A 15,122-nucleotide genomic window follows, 5' to 3' on the forward strand; every position below is an offset into this window, starting at 1 on the left:
AAAAAAATGGAAAACATAGGCGATCCATCATGAAGAAGTTACTCAAATTATTCACAAACTGATATTCGTACTGACATCGACGGAAAATTCAAAATTGTAAACTTTGGCAGCAGACGAGTGGGCTTGTGACGCTCGAGCGCAATTGTGCTGAGTGGCTTGCAAGGATAATAAAGAGGGGACATGTCGATATCAGAGCATAATGTCTTTGGGAATTCCATTATGTGTACTCAGCTGGACAGTAACGATGCCTTATAGACAGGAGTGTGAACATGTGCAGGTATCAGCTGTTGAGAGAGGACTAAGTGAAGACCAGAGCATAATGTCTTTGGAAATTCCATTATGTGTACTCAGCTGGACAGTAACGATGCCTTATAGACAGGAGTGTGAACATGCGCAGGTATCAGCTGTTGAGAGAGGACTAAGTGAAGACCAGAGCATAATGTCTTTGGGAATTCCGTTATGTGTACTCAGCTGGACAGTAACGATGCCTTATAGACAGGAGTGTGAACATGCGCAGGTATCAGCTGTTGAGAGAGGACTAAGTGAAGACCAGAGCATAATGTCTTTGGGAATTCCATTATGTATACTCAGCTGGACAGTAACGATGCCTTACAGAGAGGAGTGTGAACATGCGCAGGAATCAGCTGTTCAGAGAGGACTCAGTGAAGACGTATGGAGTAATCGACGAATCGCTCGACATTCGAACAGGAGTGATGCCACTGTTCGACGATGTTGACGAACCGTGGAGGAACACGGCGTCTAGAGGGGAACGGTTCATCCAGAGCGGCGACAGAACCTGGGGACCGAGCTGTCCTCGGGGGCACTCAGAGCCCAGATTCGTGGTTATCGTAGATCTGATACGCGCTTCAGTGACCACGGAGTCATTAACAGGTGGCTTACAGAAAGGGGTCTGGCACCAGCTGCACTGCACACCGAGAATCCCGTTAGCGGTGGTGTCGGGCAGATTTGGCCCAGACTCACACAGAGTAGACCCGTCTTTACTGATGAGCCCCACTTCGAACTGAACCCCGCTGACTAGCTAGGACGTGTCTGGAGACACCCAGACACTGACTGTCGCGCACCAGCAGTAATGGTTTTGGCTGTCACACCATTCCATAGCAGGACCACGACGCCTTTGGCTGTCACCCGAGGCTCCCTTACAGCACTGACGTAGGTAGACGAAGTTCGACACCTCGTTTCGTTTCCCCTCGTGGCAAGTTATCCTTGGCTTACATTTCAGCAAGATAATGCCCGCCCGCACACGGCGAGAGTTTTTACAGCTTGTCTTCGTGCTTATCAAACGCTGCCTAGGTCCCTGAATCCGTCCTCATTTGAGAGCGTTCGAGGTGTTATGGGTAGGGACCCCCAACTAGCGCCAAAAAAAAAAAATGTTTCAAATGGCTCTGAGCACTATGGGACTCAACTGCTGAGGTCATTAGTCCCCTAGAACTTAGAACTAGTTAAACCTAACTAACTTAAGGACATCACAAACATCCATGCCCGAGGCAGGATTCGAACCTGCGACCGTAGCAGTCTTGCGGTTCCAGACTGCAGCGCCTTTAACCGTACGGCCACTTCGGCCAGCAACTAGCGCCAATTGGACGGAATTTAGCACTATATCCTTCACGAGGACATCCAACGAACCTAACAGTTAATGACAAGCCGAATAACTGCTTGCACAAGGGCCAGACAAAGACCAACGCGTCATTGATTTACTCGGTTTTTGAAGCTCTTCCTACTGAATAACTCATCCAATTTTTTCTGGAATTATGATCGTTTGTTTGTCTGTACATGTACATCACATCTGCCGAATTCCACTCCACACAGGTAACTGCTTAGTGCTGTGTCCTTTTTTTGTCCTAGAGTCTATATTTATGTACTTTACAAAAGATATTGCTTATGCCCATCCCATTTTTATCGAAATTTCGTGTAAAAATTTGCATGCTGATCCAGAGTATTTAGAGATTTGGAAAACAATACGCAACAACGTTTCCTTCCCATATACTAGTACACGTTTATTGATATCTTCATTTTTCGTTGGCACTTTTTTTGTTAAAGAACTAATGTACACAGCCGCACGTGTAATATAAACGTGAAGAGCATTCGGAAGCGAAATGGTACTATTTGTGTAAATAAACGGCACTGATAACGGTGGGTTGTTACTGTTTTCTATTTTGCAAGAATGGACTAAGAAAAACTTTTTCATTCGCACTAAGAACGTTTTCCATATCCACCCTTTGTTTGTTCGCCATGATGGCATTGCGTCATGATGACGACTTCCACATGCACTCCGGTCACCACATCTAACACCCAACTCTGTCTCTGCTGCATGGGTACTGTCGTCATCTGTACGCAACACGCCAGACAGTCTCGGTGTTCACGCGTCCCAGGCCTCAAACATATGGGATCCTACAGACAAGCCACCCTCTCCAATACCACCTCATGTGCCTTGGATGCCCCCTGGCCACACACGTCCTGCCCACATCCACTTCATTGCTACATTATGGTCATCTCATATACTGGGAATCGACAAGAATATGGTAAAATCGCGAGACATCCATCCTTGTGCATTAATGCTGATTCTAGCCAACCCTCCAGGTTGTCCTCTTATATTTTGCCACCAACGTCACATGGTCAGTGTCCTTAAAATGGTGCAAGTGTCAACCCAGAAGAAAACTATGTTCTGTACAGTTATGAGTGCATTATGTCGAAGTTAAGAGAACTCGAACTAGGTAAGTTGTTGGTGCTTGTATGGTTAGCACGAGCATGAATTGTCGTATCTGCCATGCCCTGTAACCAGAACTCAATATTATTCAGCCTTTGCGGTCTACTTTGGGCGGAAGTCCGCATCAGTGCTACCCACTTCCTTGTAATTACCTGAACGTACCACTGTTTGGAGGAATAATGTCACAGGATTCCCTTGAAAACCATGAAGAAATCGATCCTGATTAGACTGGATGCTCTTCTGCATCACAACGGTTTCTCTGTACTGCACTGGGCATGGTACCGTGGTGTTGCCGTTGCACGTCTGTTCCCTGACCAACTTGCCTGCCTTCTGGCCTCCCAGGAATTCCCCCCCCCCTCTCGACAGATCGTTGAAGAATCCTCAATTTTTTAACGGTTTTCGCATTAAAAGACCATATATCACTGTCACAAGTCAAAATTTGTAGTGCACTCTCGATGTAAACTTTATTAATCAGAGACATCAGAGACTTGGGTCTGAAAAATCCATTTCTTTTGCCGAATCTGCTCGATGCCAGTTGCAGTACTCTAGCTTTATTTTCTCCTTTCCGTGCACCTATTATCCTCAGCTTCTCTCTATATAAGAAATACCCATCAAGTATATCCAGACATTGACAAGTCAATTCCAGAATCTTCTTTCAATACGTTTCTCATACAAATATAGTATACTAATTGATGTTTCTAGCAAGTTACAAAAATTTCTGTATCTGGTTCATCTGCTTCTTGTTCAAGTTTACGTACACAAGGAACATTCAGTACAGTAAAAAGGTTCCAGCAAAATGTAGGAGATTCTGATCTGATCCATTACCACATAACATCATCCCACTTCATGGATCTGAAGACTGTCTCCAATACTGTTGACAAGTGTTCATGAAATATAATCTCTTTGTATGACTCCTCTTTTACTTACGCAGCGCCTTCAGTTGCAGAGTATAGTACATAACTATGTATATGTATGATGTATACATGTAGACTGAAGTAAAAAATGAAAATTTGTACCAGGGTCTCCTGCTCATGAGACAGCTGCACTAATCCCTACGCCACATGTATGGGGTGGTGCTTTCCACAAAAGCGTGGACTACACTAGCATGCCTCACACCTCAGTACCAATTCCCATGTACATCTCAGCCTCTAAACTCGAGCAGCATTTCAGAAGCTCTCCATCTATACATGCATAGGACTTCAGCACTAAACGAAGTGGGGGATCCTGTCTGAAGCGCAGACGTAGTTGCTTCAATTAAATTAAACTATGTGGTTTCCCAAGTTTAGGGGGAATACCAAGTCGGCTGAGGCATGATGTGGTTTTGGATTGAGGAAGCATGGGTACTATGGTAGCCCATCCAGTTGTGCAAAGCCACTGTGTCAGTGTGGTATATTGGTTAGGACATCTACCTAGTGAGTGGGAGACCTGGGCTCCTACACCAACCATCGTACAAATATTCATTCATTGCTTCAATCTGCTTCAACCTGCATATATACATCATAGATGAAAGCATATTCACATGATTATGTACATGTGTACTCTAGTGTAACTGCAGACACATATTTGTACACAAGTAGGTGGTATAGTGCAGTCACAGCTCTGAACATTTGTAGTTGCTGTAGGTTCAAAAAATGGCTCTGAGCACTATGGGACTCAACTGCTGAGGTCATTAGTCCCCTAGAACTTAGAACTAGTTAAACCTAACTAACCTAAGGACATCACAAACATCCATGCCCGAGGCAGGATTCGAACCTGCGACCGTAGTGGTCTTGCGGTTCCAGACTGCAGCGCCTTTAACCGCACGGCCACTTCGGCCGGCCAGTTGCTGTAGGTGTGGATGAACCTGCACAAATATGGGGCCATGCACTTGAGCAGTTACAGTTGGTAGAAGCAGATACATTTGTGTAACTAAGGTAGGTACAAATAGACTTCTGCATATATGTAGTCAGTGTAGCAGAGACACATCTGTACACATGTGTATGTACAGACACACATGTGAATGTGTGTAATCAATGCACTACAGACAAGCCTCTGCACATATGGAGTTACTGCAGTACACACATACCTGTGCATGTGTATACTTTGTGGAGCACATAGAGCTCTGTGCCTGAATGTATTTAGTGAATTACAGACAGACCTGTTTATATGTGTAATTAGGCAGTACAGACAGACCTGTCCATGTGTGTCGATTATGCAGTACAGACAGACCTTTGACTGTGTGTGTTCAGTGCATTACAGACATACCTTTGCTATTGTGTAGGCAGTGCATTATAGACAGACCTGTGCACATGTGTAGGTAGTGCAGGAAAGACAGACCTGGCCATTGTGTAGTTAGTGTGGTAGAGACACACCTGTGCATGTGTATAGTTAGTGCAGTGCAGACAGACCTGTTTATATGTGCAGTTAGTGCAGTAGAGTAAGACCTGTGCACATGTGTAGTTTAGTGCACTACAGACAGGTCCGTTCCTGTGTGTAGTTAGTGCAGTACAGCCAGAAGTGTGCACATGTGTACTTAGTGCAGACAGACAGATCTGAGTAGCTTTGTGGTTAATGCAGTACAGACAGATCACTGCATGTGTGTAGTTTATACAGTACAGACAGACCTGACCAGGTGTGTATGTACTGCAGTAAAGGCAGACCTGCACCTTGCATAGTTAGTACAGTACAGACACACCTGAGCACATGTGCAGTTAGTGTCTTGTAGAGATACCTGTGCAAGCAAGTTGCTGCAGTACAGACTGACCTGTGCACGTGTGTCATTAGTGCTGTGTGGGAAGTCCTGTGGATGTTGATAGTTCAGTACAGACCAGCCTGGTGCATGTGAGTAGGCACTGTGGTTGAGACAGACTTGTACATGTTTTTAGTTAGTGCAGTAAAGACAGACCTGATACATGTGTAGTTATTATCGTAGAGACAGACCTGCGCATGTGTGTTGTCAGTGCAGCAGTCACACCAGTGCATGTGTATAGTTAGTACCCTGCAGAAAGTCCTTTGGATATGTGTAGTTAGCACAATACTGACAGACTTGTGCACATGTGTAGTTAGTACAGTACAAACTGGCATGTGCATGTGTTTAGTTTGTGCAATGCAGACAGACATTTGCACTTGTGTAATTAGTGCAGTACTGATAGACCTGCGCAAGTGTGTAGTCAGTGCCTTACCGATTGACCTGTGCATGCGTGTATTTAGTGCAATGCAGATAGACCTTTGCACTTGTGTAATTAGTGCAGTACTGATAGGCCTGCGCAAGTGTGTAGTCAATGCAGTACCGATAGACCTGTGCATGTGTGTAGTTAGTGTAATGAAGACAGACCTTTGCACTTGCGTAATTAGTGCAGTACTGATAGACCTGCGCAAGTGTGTAGTCAGTGCAGTACCGATTGACCTGTGCATGTGTGTAGTTAGTGTAATGCAGACAGACCTTTGCACTTGTGTAATTAGTGCAGTACTGATAGACGTGTGCAAGTGTGTAGTCAGTGCAATATTGGTGGACCTGTGCATGTGTGTAGTTAGTGCAATGCATACAGACCTTTGCACTTGTGTAATTAGTGCAGTACTGACAGGCCTGCGCAAGTGTGTAGTCAGTGCAGTACCGATTGACCTGTGCATGTGTGTAGTTAGTGCAATGCAGACAGACCTTTGCACTTGCGTAATTAGTGCAGTACTGATAGACCTGCGCACGTGTGTAGTCAGTGCAGTACCGATTGACCTGTGCATGTGTGTAGTTAGTGTAATGCAGACAGACCTTTGCACTTGTGTAATTAGTGCAGTACTGATAGACGTGTGCAAGTGTGTAGTCAGTGCAATATTGGTGGACCTGTGCATGTGTGTAGTTAGTGCAATGCATACAGACCTTTGCACTTGTGTAATTAGTGCAGTACTGACAGGCCTGCGCAAGTGTGTAGTCAGTGCAGTACTGATTGACCTGTGCATGTGTGTAGTTAGTGCAATGCAGACAGACCTTTGCACTTGCGTAATTAGTGCAGTACTGATAGACCTGCGCACGTGTGTAGTCAGTGCAGTACCGATTGACCTGTGCATGTGTGTAGTTAGTGTAATGCAGACAGACCTTTGCACTTGTGTAATTAGTGCAGTATTGATAGACGTGTGCAAGTGTGTAGTCAGTGCAATATTGGTGGACCTGTGCATGTGTGTAGTTAGTGCAATGCAAACAGATCTTTGCACTTGTGCAATTAGTGCAGTACTGATAGACCTGTGCGAGTGTGTAGTCAGTGCAGTACCGACTGGCCTGTGCAAGTGTGTAGTCAGTGCAGTACCGACTGACCTGTGCACGTGTCTAGTTAGTGCAGTACAGACAGACCTGTGCACGGTGGTGCTCGGGCTGGCTGTGGTGGTTGTGGCGTCCAGGGCCGGCGACCGCGCCACCAGCTCCCACAGTGGCAGCGTCGAGTTGCCGCTGCCCGGTAACGAAGACCAGTCGTCAAAGCCAAACGCCTCCATCGAGCTGATGGAGCCGCTGACTGCAACAAGCAATGCACGCACACAGATGGTGACTTGTCAATATTACTGATACGGGAATGTATCTACATATTAGTTTTGTTACTTTCAGTGGACATGTCAATACAAAGAATTCGATAATTTGGTGATATCGTAAGTAATAATACGTTATATCTATCGGAGTATGCCATAAAGTTGGGGAGATTCAAAATTTTTTATGGTTGAGAACGGAGGATCGAAATAAGCGCTCAGTGTGGTTATGGTCTATGGCAGAGTGCGGTGCTTCTCTGCTAGTGTTAAACCTGTGCTTCGGTGAAGGGTTGACGAAAATAAAAGAAAGATTGAGGAGTGAAACTGAAATGCAGGGTGAAACGATCCCAATACAAGTCTCGCTGGTGGCAGTGCTGTTCTCACAAGGAACCCCTAGAGTTCGAAGTCATAAAAGGCCAATGATGTTTACGCTCCTCATATTGTCTGTCATGCAACCAAAATATTCGCCGCTAATCGCAACAGGGGACGGGACAGGAGGTATCCATTTATGAGCACAGGATGACGCTACCGAGCGTAGATGACCTGCTTAGTCTGCATGCAGCTCACAACACTACTAGAGCGCTAATGATGTTGAAACAAAATAAAGCAATGGCAACGATAAACAAAGCACACATTGCGGTATATCTACAACGATTGCTGAAGTTGACATCTCTTAACAGGATGAGAAAGATGTGCGAGATGAAATATCTGCGTTTCTGTAAGATGATTTTCCTTATATTATCATGGTGATCATTTCTTCTTTTGTGGGTCTGCGTCAACAAAATATTTCCTCATTCAGAGGAGAAAGTTGGTGATGGGAATTTCGTGAGTAGATTGTGCCGCAACGAAAAACGTCTTTGTTTTAATGATGTCCATCCCAAGTCCTGTATCATTTCAGTAACACTCCCTCCACTACTTCGTGATAATACAAAACGTGCTGCCCTTCTTTGAACTTTTTCGATGTACACCATCAGTCGTATCTCATGAGGATCCCACAATGCGCAGCAGTGTTCTAGAGGAGGACGGACAAGCGTAGTGTAGGCAGTCTCGTTAACAGATCTGTTACATTTCCCAAGTGTCCTGCCAACAAAACGCAGTCTTTGGTTAGCTTCCACACAACATTTTCTATGAGTTCCTTCCAATTTAAGTTTTCCTTATTTGTAATTACTAGGTATTCAGTTGAATTTATGGTCTTTAGATTTGACGGATTCCCTTAAACACTCATGTGGATGATCTCACACTTTCGTTACTTAGCGTCAACTGCCAATTTTTTCACCCTGCAGATATCTTTTCTAAATTGTTTTGCTATTTGTTTTGCAATTTGTTTTGATAATCCCCCACATGTCATGTATCTTCGTCCCAATGATCATTCTGATTGGATCTTTTACTGATCTCCCCCCCCCAAAAAAAAATTGCTGTTGCCAAAGTGGGAGCATTGTCGGCCACTTTCTGCAAATGTCATATTACTAGGATTGCAGTGGCAAACCATTTCGTACAAATCGGAAAACATACAGCAGTCATATTTCACTGACAGTTAAACCCTGCAAGAGTGGGCTACAGATAATGAAATACGGAAATTATCGCCAAAGACACTTCGCCAAATATACTGCTCTGCCAGTATCGAGGAAAGGTTGAACTTTACAGTGTGAAACAAATCTACGAATAGACTGTGTCACCACAGACGATCGTACCACCGTGCCATATCAACGTGGTAAACACAATTCGTATGCAGGACCATACAGTATTATCACATCTGCTTAATACCTACTGTTATCAACCACTAGACACTTGAACACATAACGCGAAGACAGAAAGATCCCAGAAGAGAAACATGCTCCTTATATAGTCTCCTGTGAGGTCAGTCGGTCATCCACTGTGGCCAACGGCCACGAGTCAACCGCCCCCTGCACAAGCTGACCTGATGTACAGTCGTGCTCAAAAGTATCCGAACGACCTGAATTGCATTTCGCCTGATTCGAATGCAACCCACATAGCGCAGCAGGTCCTCTAATCGCCCCTCGGTACGGTCGTTTGACTATTGAAAATGGTTCCAACAAGTCACCACTAGAAAACACTGCTCTGTATCGCAATAACTCAAGATGTAAAGTAATACGATGGTACTACAAATATCAGGGAACATCTTATCACAGATAAGACGGTTCTTCAGGCTTGTGAGTTCACATTTATTACAATAAATGACATACATGAAATGTTACCACTCTCATTATTAAGTCAGATAGGTAATTCACGTAGTAAGTTCGTCGTATTCATGATTTCCTCTTCAAAATACATACCGTACTTGTTATTTAACGCAAAATGACATTAAAAATTTAAGTTGTTCACGAGCAGCTAGTTGAGAATATGTATGAACTTCAAATGACACGACGAACCGTCTCTTTCTGCATATGGATTCAAACCCCGGTCATGCAGACTAAGCAAAGACTTCGTGACTGACGGAAACTAACAGTCATTCCTGACTAGGCATACAGAGAGTGATATACCTCGATTTTAGACAGTATCAGTTAGCAAATTAGCAAATATCAACTTTAAATTACATAACACAAACATTTTTAACAGACGCGAATTCCTATCCAGCATCTATTGTCCTTGTTAACGAACTACGAGAGATGTTAAATATTGCTTCTTCACAAGTAGCTTACTTGGAATGCCGTGAGGTAAAGCTTTGTGTTGGACAGGGATTCGAACCCAGAACCTAACTGGATTGTCATCGAAGCACAATCAATTGTGACTTATCGGATTTTCTCGGCAGTAGCTAGATGTTTTAACTGAAATGACGGGCCGTAACATTAATTTTTTCTTTCCCAGGACTCCAACCTGGCACCTATCTCTGTCATACTCTAGAGAAAACGAACGTTGAAAATGGGTTTGTTACACCAGCAGCGACATGTGAGCATGTTTGAACTAGAAATAATGACGAAGAGTTCAGTGCTGACTGGGAATCGAGCCCCACACATATCGTTGTTCACTGCACACAAAGAGACGTCAGCTACCGAATTTTTCTCCACCAGCAGCTCGGAATAACATCCCTGAATTTACAATGATTTCGCAAACAGTTCTGTGTCTCACTGGGACTCAAAAACGTCAGATACCGTTAGTGTTGACGACGAATGAAAATACATTAAAAATCAAAATTGTTACCCACAAGCAGATAGGTGTTCTCATGCTAGAGCATGATAATACATAATGAAAGCTTTAGTGCCGGTCCAGGATTCGAACCCTTTCACGCGCAATATGAGGAGATGTTGAGGAATCTGCAGTTTTGAACAAACAACAAATTGCAGTCGTGCTGTATTGCCACGAAGGGATCAAATTCCGCGTTAAGGGCGGTCTGAGTTGCATTCCAAGATCAGAACCAATTTTATCGACATACAGAAGCTCAAATAAAAGATGGAATAGTGTCCTGTGACCCTACATAGTGCTTGTTTCGTCACTAGAAACAAATAACTAGTATAAGAAATGTTACTGTTGAGAGTTTCTACATGTCGCGACTCCTGACTTTATTGTGATTCAACCTAACGTCTACTTGGTAGAGAAGGAATATCATCTTTAATGTGAATGTCAGACCACAATGTCATTATACCTTCTTCACTCGGGGTAGCCAGAAGAGAACAGAATCTGTGTCTCCTTATCAAAAATCATCAGCAGAAGTTGGGATCGAACCCAGACCATAAGAATATGAACCTATCATCAGTCCAAGAGACCACCAAACTCTCTTCTCTGTCGCTCATTTTTCTATCATAACAATGTTGCGTCACACTGGATGAGAATTCTGACACACACACTGCCTGTAGTGGTTTGCAGCATGTTCTGTACATTCATTTGCTTGGTTGACCGAATCGCCATGAACTAGCTGCCTCGGCTACCCACTGCATACATTCGACTCTATTTTGTAATCACCGAAATAAAATCACGTAACTGCCACGTACACAGAACTGCCAACAGTGTAGGATGCAGAAATTTAAACAGGAAGTGTTCCTTTCGACTTGAGCTACTCTATTGCGCTATCTGTTTGTTGAAAACGCCGTGCAGTGCAAAAGAATAGCTGTAACTGTCTGTCTCTCAGAAGTCTAGATCCGGCCATATGCATTATCTCACAGCACTGTGCAATGCGCAAGTTCTGGAGGAATTGTTCTTGAGTTTTGGAGGTGTTGTAGCTATGTGTCAGCTAGTAGCGTAACGGTAAGCGTCGCGCACTGTTGATAAGACGTCGCGAGTTTGAGTACATTCACTGCTACATTTTTTAAAACGCCATACTGCTGTCTGCTGAAGTTATCGATCTAATGGAACCTTGAACATAATTCCCTTCACTTCTCAACCCAAAACAGTGGCATGTGGAAAAAGGTCTAATTTCTGCGACATTTTGTTCTTTTCAGGTTTGATAGATGGCCAGGCTGCAGATGCATCTCGAAACTTTTGTATTACGTATGGGGAGAGCGCATCGTGCCGAAATACGTCAGAAAAGTATTTTCTACATTAGCTGTCGTGTGGCAGTGGCATTTTATTCTTCATAAAACCTCGTTTGACAGCTTTAACTCAGAACAAGTTTTCTACATGCATGTAATCAATAAACTGTATGTGCATTGTCACGCTGTTATAGGTAACATCAGAGAATTCGCATATATCGTTGATGATTAATTTATCTCTCATATTAAGTAACCTTTTAACAACACTGAAAGAAACCGTACGAAAATTGTGCACTGTACTATAAGAAATGAAATAAAACTACCCAAGATAACCTTACGACGAAAGTCTGTTTCAATAAAACTGAGTATCTGTACACAAGCGTGTCTCTATCGGCATGAATTAGTAAAACACTACTCACTTAGATTCCGATTGGGTGTGTGTTTGATTGGTATGCTGTGTCATACTCAAGTGGTATGCAAATGTGGCATTTCATTAATACAGTTATGTATTCCTAGAAACCCAAAATTTGTTTGTCAGCAGCGGAAAGAGGCGTTACCTGTTGTGCAGCATTGTAAGTTTTTTCACCATTGCACTATGAGCCGAAAGTATTTTCTTGCGATTTCCTTATCGATGTGTGTCTGACTGCTTGTAGCTCTTTCAAAGAAGGGATAAAAACGTTACAGTCAGCAAGACTGGAACCGCAAACCATGAAAGACGCTTTCTCTCAGGTTAGCACGTTTCCACAGAGCTAGGGAAGAAGAATGCGTCTACATCTCCTCTTACGAGATCAGTAGTGGATAGAAATCGTAAACTGCTAATTAAATGACGAGATTAGATGCGATTTTCACGTGCAACGACTTTCATGGGCTGAAAACCGTAAATTTACAGTCTTTTGTTACAGCTCAAGCGCTAATAACAACTCAGATTATGCAATAGAAATTACAGGAAAAATCAAGTGAACTTTGAGGCTTAATTCCGTGCACACCAGGAAGTAACTCGTCGATCACAGAGTTGCCAAATATACCTTGCCTTGTTGCCAAATCTCAGTTACATTACCAGCAGGAAGAAGACGAACTGATGTGATTCTACAGTGGGCTGGGAAGTGACCATAGCTGACGTCTCAAAGACGCGGCTGCTACGGCCTGGAATACGCAATCCGTCTGATTCACACTTATGTAACTGGGTTTAGGGACTGGAGCGTAGTTACTAATAATACTCAGAACTGACTGCAAACTAAGCTTCATAAATCAGTAATTCTCATACTTGTTTTTATATATATTTCGTTAGTGTACCCAAAACTAAGAAAATCATTGACTAACGTTTTCGTGCCTCCTGATAGTCGAGCACAACAAACAAATAAAAATAGACTGTGTGTGTGTGCGCGCGTGCGCGCTTGTGTGTGTGTGTGTGTGTGTGTGTGTGTGTGTGTGTGTGCGTGTGTGTGAAAGAGAGAGAGAGAGAGAGAGAGAGAGAGAGACAGAGAGAGAGAGAGTGAGGGACAGAGATAATAATAAAAAAGAATGAGAGACAGAGAGTAAAAAATGTTGCAAAGAAACGGAATCATGGTATGTAAAGAAATCTTTCATTAAAAGGACAAGTTCTACATCATTGCGAAATGTCGTATTCATGATCTATGGAACAAGTATTAATCTAATCTAATCTAATCATATCATATTGCTGACTAGCCATAAAGAGGCACGAATTACAGAAATTTTCGCCAATATCAGTAACTAAATCTAAACTTGAAAAACAAACAAGACTACAGTTTTTGTAATAAACTGGGACTCCTTTAAAGACCCTTTGGTACCTGTTAACTAACCACGAAAGATGTGTGATATACCTCCATTCAGAAGGAACAAAGTGTTCATGCATTCAAAGATGAAGCACATGATGTGAAGTTCTGTGACGGAGATACGAACCCAGCACGCAATCGGATTGTTAACTAAGTAAAATCAAAGGTTACGTATCGTTTTTTCTTACCAGCTGCTAGATGTTCGAATCTAAAATAAGGATACAAATTTTTGAGCCTGAGCAACAATCGAACCGCACACCTTCCGTATTTCTTTATCATCCACGAACATAGCTTAAGTAACACTTGCTTCTCACCAACAGTAAGATGTGTGCGTGTTTGACCAGAAATAACGACACGTATTGCGATTGTTGGGAACACATGAACAGACATTAAAAATGCACGTTAATTTTCACTAACAGACTGGTACGCACGTGATAGGGCTTGAAATGAAATTATGAATATTTTTGTACTGGATCAGGATTCGGACCCACATACTTACCTTTGGAGGAGACCTAGAGAAGATCGCAGTCTGGGGAAAAGGAACGAAATGATTGAGCTATACTGTTCCGAGAGATTCAGATCCTCGAAAGATGAGATACGAATTCGAACCACAGTCCAGCACAAAATTTTTCAACGTCTCTAGTTCAATCAAGTACAAGAAAAATAAGAGCCCTGTTCCTTTAAATGGCTATCGTTTCATCAAATAAAATAAAATTTTCTAATGTAAGTAAGTTTACTGAATACAGTATTTCTGTTTACCATGACTTCCGCCTATGTCATTTCCCAACGTAGATTGCCAATTGGTAATGAAGGAACGTGATGTTTAATGCGGATTCTGGATTATAACGTCTTTCTCTTGAGGTTACCAGAGGTAAAGTAAATCGGTTTTGCCTCTTAAAAGTAAATGCCTGAACCCACCCATTGCACCTGTGACAGTTCGTTCCACCAGACCACTGTGGCCACATTTCCCAGCCCCAGGAGTGTGCTATAACGGATGATGTGCTTAGCTTACAAAATTAGTCACGGTGGAAAAAAATGCGAGTCTATTAAATGGTTAAGTAGAAGCAATCTTCTGTCGTGGAGACTTTGCTATTCTCATGTCAGCAGGATGTAAAGACTCTTCTAGGCATCATAGCCTCGATGTAAAGTCATTTTGAAATATTCACTAATTCAGCAAATTTCTTAGTTCGAGAAAATCCACTGTGAAATGTGAAGTTACCGGATAATTCGATTATTACCGTCATTGTTACTATCATTTTCTTCATACCGTTGCTGGAACACATGTGCTTGAAGATCATTTAATGCCTTTTGGTCAATATAGATGTAGTTGCCCAAGAAGAGGTTCTTTCCCTGTCTACGGAGTCCTTTTCATGTTAATATCGAACATCAGCAATTACTCGCAGATTACATTAAAACTAAAGTAATTGATGAAGACGTTACTTGATAACAAAAACGCGCTGCCTTTCTTAATTTACTTGCGCCTAGAAATGGCTGTCGAATACTGCCAAACCAAAAGCCAAGGGATCTTACTGCCTTCCGATATACGTCGTTGTCAGTTCTTCCACAAGATTAGGTCGATGTGACCTGTTTCAAGTTGTGTATGGCAGAGAATGTTTTAGAAAATCAATTGTTTTCCTTTGCGATAAACAGAAAGATTTTCATTGCAAGCTATCCAAGTTCAAAATTTTCGCA

Source organism: Schistocerca cancellata, chromosome 11, assembly GCF_023864275.1.
Source record: "Schistocerca cancellata isolate TAMUIC-IGC-003103 chromosome 11, iqSchCanc2.1, whole genome shotgun sequence".
Classification (NCBI taxonomy): Eukaryota; Metazoa; Arthropoda; class Insecta; order Orthoptera; family Acrididae; genus Schistocerca; species Schistocerca cancellata.